Below are 14830 nucleotides of genomic sequence, written 5' to 3'. Positions count from 1 at the left end.
ATAACTGGGTTTTCTGATGTTGCTAAACCGTTGACTGATTTGACTAAGAAGGGTGCTGATGTTGCTGATTGGTCCCCTGCTGCTGTGGAGGCCTTTCGGGAGCTTAAGCGCCGCTTTTCTTCCGCCCCTGTATTGCGTCAGCCTGATGTTACTCTTCCTTTTCAGGTTGAGGTCGACGCTTCAGAAATTGGAGCTGGGGCGGTGTTGTCGCAGAAAAGTTCCGACTGCTCCGTGATGAGACCTTGCGCGTTCTTTTCTCGTAAATTTTCGCCCGCGGAGCGAAATTATGATATTGGTAATCGGGAGCTCTTGGCTATGAAGTGGGCTTTTGAGGAATGGCGTCATTGGCTTGAGGGGGCTAGACATCAGGTGGTGGTATTGACCGACCACAAGAATTTGATTTATCTTGAGTCTGCCAGGCGCCTGAATCCTAGACAGGCGCGCTGGTCGTTATTTTTCTCTCGGTTTAATTTTGTGGTTTCATACCTACCAGGTTCTAAAAATGTGAAGGCGGATGCCCTTTCTAGGAGTTTTGAGCCTGATTCCCCTGGTAATTCTGAACCTACGGGTATCCTTAAAGGGGTTGTCCACTACTTTCAATTAACCCCCCAATGTACCCCCCCGGGGCCCCTAATGAATTGTGCCATTACCTTCTGTTGACGTTTTCGCCTGTGAGCGGCGCTATTCCTCCTGCTGAGTCCGGGTCACATGACCCCCAGGCTGCAGCCGCCGCTCATTTCCGCCGACGTCACGTCAATTTCCAGGCTCTGAAAATTGACGTGACGTCAGCAGCAGGCGTGACCAGCCCCCACAGTCAGCAGTCACTCAGCAAGAGTGACTGGGCTGTGGGCGGTGCTGGGGGCTGCCTGCAGGGCTGTGCTGGGGGCGGGCGGGGCTGTGTGTGCTGAGCTCACTGCTCACTGAGTGCTGGGATCATGATGTGTGGCTGGGCTGTGCTTCGGTCACCGGGGGTCTGCCGGTGCCTGTGACCGCCGGCGCCGGTGCTTCTGCCCGCCGGCGCTGGTGCTTCTGCCCGCCGGCGCTGTGCGTGTGTGTGCCGGCGCTGTGCGTGTGTGTGCCGGCGCTGTGTGTGCGCGTGTGTGCCGGCGCTGTGTGTGCGTGTGCCGACGCTGTGCGTGTGTGTGTGCCGGCGCTGTGCGTGTGTGTGCAGGCATCGTCCGATGGGACTACAAGTCCCATCGGGCTCTGCCTGCTACAGTGGCAGTGAGTGACACATTAGCCAATGATGGGACAGTAGTAGTCCCATCATCCGGCTAATGTGTTGAATGTAAAAAAAAAAAAAAACACAGTACATACATACATACATACATACATACACACCATGCGACGACATGCACCATGCGACGACATGCGACAACATGCACCATGCGGCAACATGCACCATGCGACGACATGCGATGACATGCATCATGCGACGACATGCACCATGTGACATGCACCATGCGACAACATGCACCATGTGACATGCACCATGCGACGACATGCGACATGACCATGCGACGACATGCACCATGCAACGACATGCGCCATGCGACGACATGCACCATGCGACGACATGCGACAACATGCACCATGCGACACATGCACCATGCGACCACATGCAACATGCGATGACATGCACCATGCGACGACATGCACCATGTGACATGCACCATGCGACAACATGCACCATGTGACATGCACCATGCGACGACATGCGACATGACCATGCGACGACATGCACCATGCAATGACATGCGACATGCGACGACATGCACCATGCAACGACATGCACCATGCGACGACATGCGCCATGCGACGACATGCACCATGCGGCGACCTGCACCATGTGATGACATGCGCCATGTGACGCCATGCGCCATGCGACGACATGCGCCATGCGACGACATGCACCATACGACAACATGCACCATGCGACAACATGCACCATGCGACGACATGCAACAACATGCACCATGCGGCGACATGCACCATGCGACATGCACCATGCGTCAACATGCACATGCGTCAACATGCGACATGCACCATGCGTCGACATGCGCCATGCGTCAACATGCACCATGCGTCAACATGAGACATGCACCATGCAACGACATGCACCATGCATCGACATGCACCATGCGTCGACATGCACCATGCATCAACATGCACCATGAGTCAACATGCGACGACACGCAACATGTGACATGCGACATGAAACATGCCACATACAGTACGTACATACAACAGACATACAGTACATATAACATAGATTACATACTCACCATCACTTGTCACTTTGATCCCCGAAGCCATTGTCATCTGTAAAAAATATTAAAATAATAAACAAACACTATACTCCCTGATCCGCAGAAATCCAATTAAAACGAGTGTCCCTCGACGATCTCCCGTGGAGAGCAGGAGCCTCTGCTGATGCAACCACTCTCCAGGGGCTCCAGGAAGACAATGAGGGGAGGAAGGTATCCTTCCACAATGTATTCCCCACAATGTATTCCTACACCCCTGTGAGAAAATAGTCCCTAGTCTCACTTTATGGCATGCTGTATGAGAAAGTTCCCACGCAGCTTTTTGCCATAAAGTGAGACCAGTGAACTCAGGTAACCTCAGTGATGCACTGCAGGAGCCATTGTCTCCTGTCAGTGTGTCACTGAGGGTCCTATAGAGCAGTGACACCACCCAATGTCACTGTTCTATAGGGGAGATCGTCGTGGGACACTCGTTATTAATTGGACTACAGCGGACAGGTAGTATACGGTTTATTATTTTACTTTTTTGCAGGTGCTGGAGTATGGTAAGTATGGTTAAATGAAGAATATTAAAATACTTTTTCCTAATGTGTGTGTGTTTCATTAACCCTTTTTTAGTATTGGATTAATAATGGATAGGCGTCTTATTGACGCCTCTCCGTTATTAACCCGGCTTAATGTCACCTTACAATAGCAAGGTGACATTAACCCCTTATTACCCCATATCCCACCGCTACACGGGAGTGGGACTGAAATACATGGCACTTTAATACGTGGCACTGAAATACGTGGCACGTGGCACTTACGTACGTGGCACTGAAATATGTGGCACGTGGCACTGAAATACGTGGCACTTACATAGGTGGCATTTAAATCCGTGGCACTTAAATCCGTGGCACTTACATACATCGCACTTGCATACATGGCACTTAAATACGTGGCACGTGGCACTTACATACGTGGCACTTACATACGTGGCACTTATATACGTGGCACGTGGCACTTACATACGTGGCACTTATATACGTGGCACTGAAATAGGTGGCACTTAAATCCGTGGCACTGAAATACGTGTCACGTGGCACATACGTGGCACTTACATACGTGGCACTTACATACGTGGCACTTATATACGTGGCACGTGGCACTTACATACGTGGCACTTATATACGTGGCACCGAAATAGGTGGCACTTAAATCCGTGGCACTGAAATACGTGTCACGTGGCACATACGTGGCACTTACATACGTGGCACTTACATACGTGGCACTTACATACGTGGCACTTACATACGTGGCACGTGGCACTTAAATCCGTGGCACTTAAATCCGTGGCACTTACATACGTGGCACTGAAATACGTGGCACTGAAATACGTGGCACTGAAATACGTGGCACATACGTGGCACTTACATACGTGGCACTTACATACGTGGCACTTACATACGTGGCACGTGGCACTTACATACGTGGCACTTATATACGTGGCACTTATATACGTGGCACTGAAATACGTGGCACTGAAATATCGTGGCACTATGACTGTCAGAAAATGTTCATTAAACGGTTAGGGGTGAGGTTAGGGGTAGGGTTAGGGTTTGGATCCCTTTATCACCGTGATGGTGGTGGGTGTTTTTTCAGTTTTTTTTCTATAAAAACGCATCATCGGTGAGGGTGGAAGATATGGTTATCGCAATCCCAGTGATGACATAACCAAAGTAAAGACCATAAATATAAAGTAATGGACAAGTACTGAACAATCCCTTTAATATATGATACTAAAACTGTTTTGAATCTATAAAATGCACAGTGTAGACTACAGTCTACAAATCTGTAATTTCTCAGTGTGAATGCAGATTTTTGGTTACTCATATTACACTCAGAGAGTGAATACAAGGATGTGATTTGAATACTCCCAATGTTGTCACCACGGTTTCTCTCACGGAGAATTTGTGTCAGTGTCATTATGTGAACCCTGTGGACAATCAGTGGCTGCTTCACTGTCTTCGCCTTAGGAAGAAGTGGCTTACATTTGGTAATTCTTAATAAAAATGCAGCAACACTCACTTCCTACAGATATAAGAGTTTGCTTAGAAGGTGGTGAGAGTGATGCGGCCACTGATTGACCACAGGTACAATCGCTGCGAGACACCGCGCCGACACTATTGGAACGTGCAGGCACTGGAATCTAGTAAACATACAGACTGAGAGGGGGTTGTTAGAATAGTGGACAAACCCTTCAAAGTTCTATATGTATGTATATATCACTGCAACAAAATATTAAAGTGTATGTATATGAATAAATAATTTATTCCATACATACACATAGAAGTATATATTGGTGTGTATATAAAAGGTGTGATCACATATTTGTGCAGCTAAAATGCAATGGGGGCCATTTCTACCTCGAAAGCAGGTGGAATTGTGACTTAGGATGAGCTGTTATTTCTGCAAATGGCCCATATATTGTTTCTGAAACTGGGGCCTCTCCTGTATATGAGCACAAATAGTGTAAAATAAGAACACACATAATATATACATGCACACAAGCGTATGTAGATGGACACATATAACCACACATGTACTGTGTAATTTACATATCTAAGACATATACGCAGTAGGATCTCTTTACAGTATATCATATGTATACTAAACTATATATACTATGAAATAGATGAGAAAGAAAAAAAGCTCAAAGCTTGATCACCATGGTTGTGCAGTTCTTGGTGCGGCTTTACAGCTTGTGACCAAGATGTGACTTCTCCTCATCAGCCTGAACAGAGAGGAGGGAGAGGAGGGAGGGGTTGGGTGTGTTTTGGAGTGGGTGTGCTAAATTCGGGCTTAGAGGACAGTGCAAAGCATCATGGAACTTGTAGTATTAGGGCACAATAAGGAAGTAGTCGATTAACCCCATGAGAGCTGAATCCAGCACTGAAGATGTGCTGCTACAGCATGATAACAGGTAATATTGTTAAAATAAACACAGTAGATGTTTTCAGTGGCACATAATAGCAAGATTTATGAAAAAAAAAAAACAACTTTATAGTAGTGGACAACTTCTTTAAGGAGGGAGTGATTTTATCTGCTGTTTCCCCAGACCTGCGACGGGCCTTGCAGGAGTTTCAGGCGGATAGACCTGATCGTTGCCCGCCTGGTAGAATGTTTGTTCCTGATGATTGGACCAGTAGAGTCATCTCGGAGGTCCATTCTTCTGCGTTGGCAGGTCATCCTGGAATCTTTGGTACCAGGGAGTTGGTGGCAAGGTCCTTCTGGTGGCCTTCCCTGTCACGAGATGTGCGAGGTTTTGTGCAGTCTTGTGATGTTTGTGCTCGGGCCAAGCCTTGTTGTTCTCGGGCTAGTGGATTGTTGTTGCCCTTGCCTATTCCGAAGAGGCCTTGGACTCACATCTCGATGGATTTTATTTCTGATCTCCCTGTTTCTCAGAAGATGTCTGTCATCTGGGTGGTGTGTGACCGTTTCTCTAAGATGGTCCATTTGGTTCCCCTGCCTAAGTTGCCTTCCTCATCCGAGTTGGTTCCTCTGTTTTTTCAGAATGTGGTTCGCTTGCATGGTATTCCGGAGAATATCGTTTCTGACAGGGGGACCCAATTCGTGTCTAGATTTTGGCGAGCGTTCTGCGCTAGGATGGGCATTGATTTGTCTTTTTCGTCTGCTTTCCATCCTCAGACTAATGGCCAGACCGAGCGAACTAATCAGACCTTGGAGACTTATTTGAGGTGTTTTGTCTCTGCGGATCAGGATGATTGGGTTGCCTTCTTGCCCTTGGCGGAGTTTGCCCTCAATAATCGGGCTAGTTCTGCCACTTTGGTTTCTCCTTTCTTCTGTAATTCGGGGTTTCATCCTCGTTTCTCTTCCGGTCAGGTGGAGCCTTCGGATTGTCCTGGAGTGGATGCTGTGGTGGAGAGGTTGCATCAGATTTGGGGGCAGGTGGTGGACAATTTGAAGTTGTCCCAGGAGAAGACTCAGCATTTTGCCAACCGCCGTCGTCGTGTTGGTCCTCATCTTTGTGTTGGGGATTTGGTGTGGTTATCTTCTCGGTTTGTCCCTATGAAGGTTTCTTCTCCTAAGTTTAAGCCTCGGTTCATCGGCCCGTACAGGATATTGGAGATTCTTAACCCTGTGTCCTTTCGTTTGGACCTCCCTGCATCTTTTTCTATTCATAATGTCTTCCATCGGTCATTGTTGCGCAGGTATGAGGTACCTGTTGTGCCTTCCGTTGAGCCTCCTGCTCCGGTGTTGGTTGAGGGTGAGTTGGAGTACGTTGTGGAGAAGATCTTGGACTCCCGTGTTTCCAGACGGAGACTTCAGTATTTGGTCAAGTGGAAGGGCTACGGTCAGGAGGATAATTCTTGGGTGACAGCCTCTGATGTTCATGCCTCCGATTTGGTCCGTGCCTTTCATAGGGCTCATCCTGATCGCCCTGGTGGTTCTGGTGAGGGTTCGGTGCCCCCTCCTTGAGGGGGGGGTACTGTTGTGAATTTGGTTTCTGGGCTCCCCCGGTGGTCACTGGTGGTACTGAACGTGGGTTTGTCATCTCCTCTGTTCACCTGTTTCCATCAGGATGTGGGAGTTTCTATTTAGCCTTGCTCCTCAGTCATTTCTATGCCGGCCAACAATGTTACCAGAAGCATTTCTGTTGCATGTTCCTGCTCCTAGACTACTTTCAGCTAAGTTGGATTTTTGTCCTAAGTTTGTTTGCATTTTTGTTCCAGTTCTCTGTGTTTGAATATTTCTGAGACTGGAAGCTCTTGTGAACTGAAATTGCCACTCTGGTGTCATGAGTTGATATTAGAGTTTTAAAGTAATTTCAGGATGGTATTTTGAAAGGGTTTTCAGCTGACCGTGAAGTTCCCTTTTCTGTCTTCCTACTATCTAGTAAGCGGACCTCAATTTGCTAAACCTATCTTCATACTTCGTATGTCAATTTCCTCTAAAATCACCGCCAATATATGTGGGGGCTACTGTCTGCCTTTTGGGGAAAATTTCTCTAGAGGTAAGCCAGGTCTGTATTTTCCTCTGCTAGGGTCAGTCAGTTCTCCGGCTGGCGCTGGGCGTCTAGGGATAAAACGTAGGCACGCTACCCGGCCACTGTTAGTTGTGCGGTAGGTTTAGCTCATGGTCAGCTCGAGTTCCCATCTTCCAAGAGCTAGTCCTTTTGTATGCTTAATTACGTTCTCTTGCCATTGAGAACCATGACAGTACTGGCTGTTGGGCGCGCTACAGCAAGAGCGATGAAGCTACTCCCATGCATGTGGGATCAATAATTATTAACGCCGCCGTCGCTACAATGCTTCCCAAATGCACAGGACAAAGTCGCTGCCACCAGCTTTGATTTTCAAAAGTATTAATGGGTCCGGAGCCAACCCAAATCAGTAGCGTAATTCAACTCAGAGGACACACAGTTTGTTATAGAGCAGGGAGAGACAAGCTAGTAATTTCATACTCCGAAAAAAGGTAGGCAGTGTTTACAAAGTATAAAAGATACTATAAAAAAGACAAAATCATGTGTACAATGCAATTACAAATAAACAGGGATTTAAATTGAAAGAAGAACACTTACATTTCATTCAGATCATTTCATCTTTTGACTGGCCGTGTGCAAAGGAGGGATGGTCACATCTAGAAGCATACCACACATCTAGACAGCAGCTAGACCCCGGACACAAGACACTCCCAGAATGCTGGTCTCACTAAGTTATTCTAGCCCAAAACCCAGGTACTCCCCCTGTGGTGACATCACTTAGAGGCTGACACCTCTCCTTTACTTAGAATATGAAAACTATTTTTTACGGATATCTCGCTGTATGAACCTCGTATAAGGAAAACACGATGATCAGAATGTGCCCCACATCATGGAGATTCTTTTAAGTGTACACACGGAGTAATTACCTGAACCGCTTACTGAGAAATCCGCACTTTGCACCCGTTGCGTTTAGCTGCTAGTGCTTTCATTGAGTGATAGATCTACCGATAGACATCCGGAATATATAATTGGTGCCACTATATATATAACTTTAATCGAACAAAGATACTCAGGGCGTTATACCAGTTCCAACTAGTATTAGATGGGAGGGGGGAATGAGGAGTGTAGGGAGATCTGCTTGCAGCTTAGAGCAATAAAACTTCAGATATTCTAGACAGGGTTTTGAATTACACACATAGCAGCAGGCAGAGTGGGGGGGGGGGGGGGTTCGGAAAGGCCCACAACGTCTGTGGAAAGCCATGTAACCTTCTGAAACCAAACTCACAATATGACATTTTTACATCATCGTGACAATCAGTATCTGATGACCAGTTGTCTCCATCATCATTATCTGGAGTATAATCATCACCTCCATCATGAGTATCTGGTGACCAACCTTTGCCGCCATCATCAGTATCTAGTGACCACCCGTTGCCTCCATCAGTATCTGGTGACTGCCTATCTCCATCATCATGGTGACCACCCGTCTCCTTAATAATCAATTTCTAGTGACTTCGTGTTGCCTCCATCCCATCAGCAGTATCTGTTGACTGCCCGTTGCCTCCATTATCAGTATTTGGTGACAGCACGTTGCCTCCATCCCATCATCAGTATCTGATGACCGCCTTTCGCCTCCATCAGTATCTGGTGACTGCCCATTGCCTCCATCAGTATCTGGGGACCATCTGTCACCTCCTTCATCAGTATCTGGTAACCGTCCATCTCCTCCATCATCAGTATCTGGTGACCACCCATTGCCTCCATCATCATTATCTGGTCTATAATCATCACCTCCATCATCAGTATCTGGTGACCGCCTGTTCCCTCCATCATCAGTATCTGGTGACCACCCATCGCCTCCATCATCAGTATTTGGTGACTACCCACTGCCTCTATCATCAAGATCTGGTGACTGCCCGTTGCCTTCATAATCAATATCTGGTGACTGCCTGTTGCCTCCATCATCAGTATCTGATGACCGCCCGTCGCCTCCATCAGTATCTGGTGACTGCCCGTAGCCTCCATCATCGGTATCTGGTGACTGCATGTTGTCTCCATTGCTAAGAGATAAGGAGGGCACCACACACTGATTAATCAGCCAGAGAGTTCACCATGGGCTTGGAAACAACATGAAAACACATAGAAAAAAGGTCATGCCCATATATTGGGAACACCTCAGATTATGTAAAAGTCAAAAAAGCTTTATTAGTAGGAATACACAGCACAAACAACAGTTAAAAAAACATATTCAAAAATTATTTTTATACTCATCACAATTATAATTATTTGCGTGCCAACACTCCGGAGTGAAATACCAGGGAACAAAGAGCCCTGGATAAAAGACAATAATTCCCTATATATGGGCAACCATCTTGGAGACCTGAGCCCAGATCTCCTGTGTACGAGGCTTCTTCAGATCCTTCTGTATTCATGTGATCCCGGACAGACGGGATGATGCGAGAAATGTGAGAATCTGGTGACTGCCCGTCGCCTCCATCAGTATCTGGTGACCGCCCGTCGCCTCCATCACTTCTTCACGTCACTTGTACACAGGTTATGGAGGCTCTCGGCAGGAGGTTGTGCCAACCATCTTGGAGACCTGAGCCCAGATCTCCTGTGTACGAGGCTTCTTCAGGTTCTTTTGTCTTCATGTGATCCCGGACAGACGGGATGATGCGAGAGATGTGAGAATCTGGTGACTGCCCGTCGCCTCCATCAGTATCTGGTGACCGCCCGTCGCCTCCATCACTTCTTCACGTCACTTGTACACATTATGGAGGCTCTCGGCAGGAGGTTGTGCCAACCATCTTGGAGACCTGAGCCCAGATCTCCTGTGTACGAGGCTTCTTCAGGTTCTTTTGTCTTCATGTGATCCCGGACAGACGGGATGATGCGAGAGATGTGAGAATCTGGTGACTGCCCGTCGCCTCCATCAGTATCTGGTGACCGCCCATCGCCTCCATCACTTTTTCACGTCACTTGTACACAAGTTATGGAGGCTCTCGGCAGGAGGTTGTGCCAACCATCTTGGAGACCTGAGCCTAGATCTCCTGTGTACGAGGCTTCTTCAGGTTCTTTTGTCTTCATGTGATCCCGGACAGACGGGATGATGCGAGAGATGTGAGAATCTGGTGACTGCCCGTCGCCTCCATCAGTATCTGGTGACCGCCCGTCGCCTCCATCACTTCTTCACATCACTTGTACACAGGTTATGGAGGCTCTCGGCAGGAGGTTGTGCCAACCATCTTGGAGACCTGAGCCCAGATCTCCTGTGTACGAGGCTTCTTCAGGTTCTTTTGTCTTCATGTGATCCCAGACAGACGGGATGATGCGAGAGATGTGAGAATCTGGTGACTGCCCGTCGCCTCCATCAGTATCTGGTGACCGCCCATCGCCTCCATCACTTTTTCACGTCACTTGTACACAAGTTATGGAGGCTCTCGGCAGGAGGTTGTGCCAACCATCTTGGAGACCTGAGCCTAGATCTCCTGTGTACGAGGCTTCTTCAGGTTCTTTTGTCTTCATGTGATCCCGGACAGACGGGATGATGCGAGAGATGTGAGAATCTGGTGACTGCCCGTCGCCTCCATCAGTATCTGGTGACCGCCCATCGCCTCCATCACTTTTTCACGTCACTTGTACACAAGTTATGGAGGCTCTCGGCAGGAGGTTGTGCCAACCATCTTGGAGACCTGAGCCTAGATCTCCTGTGTACGAGGCTTCTTCAGGTTCTTTTGTCTTCATGTGATCCCGGACAGACGGGATGATGCGAGAGATGTGAGAATCTGGTGACTGCCCGTCGCCTCCATCAGTATCTGGTGACCGCCCGTCGCCTCCATCACTTCTTCACATCACTTGTACACAGGTTATGGAGGCTCTCGGCAGGAGGTTGTGCCAACCATCTTGGAGACCTGAGCCCAGATCTCCTGTGTACGAGGCTTCTTCAGGTTCTTTTGTCTTCATGTGATCCCGGACAGACGGGATGATGCGAGAGATGTGAGAATCTGGTGACTGCCCGTCGCCTCCATCAGTATCTGGTGACCGCCCATCGCCTCCATCACTTTTTCACGTCACTTGTACACAAGTTATGGAGGCTCTCGGCAGGAGGTTGTGCCAACCATCTTGGAGACCTGAGCCTAGATCTCCTGTGTACGAGGCTTCTTCAGGTTCTTTTGTCTTCATGTGATCCCGGACAGACGGGATGATGCGAGAGATGTGAGAATCTGGTGACTGCCCGTCGCCTCCATCAGTATCTGGTGACCGCCCGTCGCCTCCATCACTTCTTCACGTCACTTGTACACAGGTTATGGAGGCTCTTGGCAGGAGGTTGTGCCAACCATCTTGGAGACCTGAGCCTAGATCTCCTGTGTACGAGGCTTCTTCAGGTTCTTTTGTCTTCATGTGATCCCGGACAGACGGGATGATGCGAGAGATGTCTGAATCTGGTGACTGCCCGTCGCCTCCATCAGTATCTGGTGACCGCCCGTCGCCTCCATCACTTCTTCACGTCACTTGTACACAGGTTATGGAGGCTCTCGGCAGGAGGTTGTGCCAACCATCTTGGAGACCTGAGCCCAGATCTCCTGTGTACGAGGCTTCTTCAGGTTCTTTTGTCTTCATGTGATCCCAGACAGACGGGATGATGCGAGAGATGTGAGAATCTGGTGACTGCCCGTCGCCTCCATCAGTATCTGGTGACCGCCCATCGCCTCCATCACTTTTTCACGTCACTTGTACACAAGTTATGGAGGCTCTCGGCAGGAGGTTGTGCCAACCATCTTGGAGACCTGAGCCTAGATCTCCTGTGTACGAGGCTTCTTCAGGTTCTTTTGTCTTCATGTGATCCCGGACAGACGGGATGATGCGAGAGATGTGAGAATCTGGTGACTGCCCGTCGCCTCCATCAGTATCTGGTGACCGCCCATCGCCTCCATCACTTTTTCACGTCACTTGTACACAAGTTATGGAGGCTCTCGGCAGGAGGTTGTGCCAACCATCTTGGAGACCTGAGCCTAGATCTCCTGTGTACGAGGCTTCTTCAGGTTCTTTTGTCTTCATGTGATCCCGGACAGACGGGATGATGCGAGAGATGTGAGAATCTGGTGACTGCCCGTCGCCTCCATCAGTATCTGGTGACCGCTCGTCGCCTCCATCACTTCTTCACGTCACTTGTACACAGGTTATGGAGGCTCTCGGCAGGAGGTTGTGCCAACCATCTTGGAGACCTGAGCCTAGATCTCCTGTGTACGAGGCTTCTTCAGGTTCTTTTGTCTTCATGTGATCCCGGACAGACGGGATGATGCGAGAGATGTGAGAATCTGGTGACTGCCCGTCGCCTCCATCAGTATCTGGTGACCGCCCGTCGCCTCCATCACTTCTTCACGTCACTTGTACACAGGTTATGGAGGCTCTCGGCAGGAGGTTGTGCCAACCATCTTGGAGACCTGAGCCCAGATCTCCTGTGTACGAGGCTTCTTCAGGTTCTTTTGTCTTCATGTGATCCCGGACAGACGGGATGATGCGAGAGATGTGAGAATCTGGTGACTGCCCGTCGCCTCCATCAGTTTCTGGTGACCGCCCATCGCCTCCATCACTTTTTCACGTCACTTGTACACAAGTTATGGAGGCTCTCGGCAGGAGGTTGTGCCAACCATCTTGGAGACCTGAGCCTAGATCTCCTGTGTGCGAGGCTTCTTCAGGTTCTTTTGTCTTCATGTGATCCCGGACAGACGGGATGATGCGAGAGATGTGAGAATCTGGTGACTGCCCGTCGCCTCCATCAGTATCTGGTGACCGCCCGTCGCCTCCATCACTTCTTCACGTCACTTGTACACAGGTTATGGAGGCTCTCGGCAGGAGGTTGTGCCAACCATCTTGGAGACCTGAGCCCAGATCTCCTGTGTACGAGGCTTCTTCAGGTTCTTTTGTCTTCATGTGATCCCGGACAGACGGGATGATGCGAGAGATGTGAGAATCTGGTGACTGCCCGTCGCCTCCATCAGTATCTGGTGACCGCCCATCGCCTCCATCACTTTTTCACGTCACTTGTACACAAGTTATGGAGGCTCTCGGCAGGAGGTTGTGCCAACCATCTTGGAGACCTGAGCCTAGATCTCCTGTGTACGAGGCTTCTTCAGGTTCTTTTGTCTTCATGTGATCCCGGACAGACGGGATGATGCGAGAGATGTGAGAATCTGGTGACTGCCCGTCGCCTCCATCAGTATCTGGTGACCGCCCGTCGCCTCCATCACTTCTTCACGTCACTTGTACACAGGTTATGGAGGCTCTCGGCAGGAGGTTGTGCCAACCATCTTGGAGACCTGAGCCCAGATCTCCTGTGTACGAGGCTTCTTCAGGTTCTTTTGTCTTCATGTGATCCCGGACAGACGGGATGATGCGAGAGATGTGAGAATCTGGTGACTGCCCGTCGCCTCCATCAGTATCTGGTGACCGCCCATCGCCTCCATCACTTTTTTACGTCACTTGTACACAAGTTATGGAGGCTCTCGGCAGGAGGTTGTGCCAACTATCTTGGAGACCTGAGCCTAGATCTCCTGTGTACGAGGCTTCTTCAGGTTCTTTTGTCTTCATGTGATCCCGGACAGACGGGATGATGCGAGAGATGTGAGAATCTGGTGACTGCCCGTCGCCTCCATCAGTATCTGGTGACCGCCCATCGCCTCCATCACTTCTTCACGTCACTTGTACACAGGTTATGGAGGCTCTCGGCAGGAGGTTGTGCCAACCATCTTGGAGACCTGAGCCTAGATCTCCTGTGTACGAGGCTTCTTCAGGTTCTTTTGTCTTCATGTGATCCCGGACATACGGGATGATGCGAGAGATGTGAGAATCTGGTGACTGCCCGTCGCCTCCATCAGTATCTGGTGACCGCCCGTCGCCTCCATCACTTCTTCACGTCACTTGTACACAGGTTATGGAGGCTCTTGGCAGGAGGTTGTGCCAACCATCTTGGAGACCTGAGCCCAGATCTCCTGTGTACGAGGCTTCTTCAGGTTCTATTGTCTTCATGTGATCCCGGACAGACGGGAAGATGCGAGAGATGTCTGAATCTGGTGACTGCCCGTCGCCTCCATCAGTATCTGGTGACCGCCCGTCGCCTCCATCACTTCTTCACGTCACTTGTACACAGGTTATGGAGGCTCTCGGCAGGAGGTTGTGCCAACCATCTTGGAGACCTGAGCCCAGATCTCCTGTGTACGAGGCTTCTTCAGGTTCTTTTGTCTTCATGTGATCCCGGACAGACGGGATGATGCGAGAGATGTGAGAATCTGGTGACTGCCCGTCGCCTCCATCAGTATCTGGTGACCGCCCATCGCCTCCATCACTTCTTCACGTCACTTGTACACAGGTTATGGAGGCTCTCGGCAGGAGGTTGTGCCAACCATCTTGGAGACCTGAGCCTAGATCTCCTGTGTACGAGGCTTCTTCAGGTTCTTTTGTCTTCATGTGATCCCGGACATACGGGATGATGCGAGAGATGTGAGAATCTGGTGACTGCCCGTCGCCTCCATCAGTATCTGGTGACCGCCCGTCGCCTCCATCACTTCTTCACGTCACT

The 14830-nt window shown here is 49.4% G+C and overlaps 1 protein-coding gene across 2 annotated transcripts in view; it reads left to right on the top strand.

Annotated features, from left to right (window-relative positions):
- The window catches only part of NPR2 (natriuretic peptide receptor 2), a 227265-nt gene that overhangs the window by 130475 nt on the left and 81960 nt on the right, over positions 1–14830 (top strand). The window lies entirely within an intron of this gene.

This window comes from Ranitomeya variabilis, chromosome 1 (genome assembly GCF_051348905.1).
Source record: "Ranitomeya variabilis isolate aRanVar5 chromosome 1, aRanVar5.hap1, whole genome shotgun sequence".
In the NCBI taxonomy this organism is placed as follows: domain Eukaryota; kingdom Metazoa; phylum Chordata; class Amphibia; order Anura; family Dendrobatidae; genus Ranitomeya; species Ranitomeya variabilis.
Note: the sequence above shows the minus strand (reverse complement) of the source record. Positions and strands in the feature narration are given on the sequence as shown.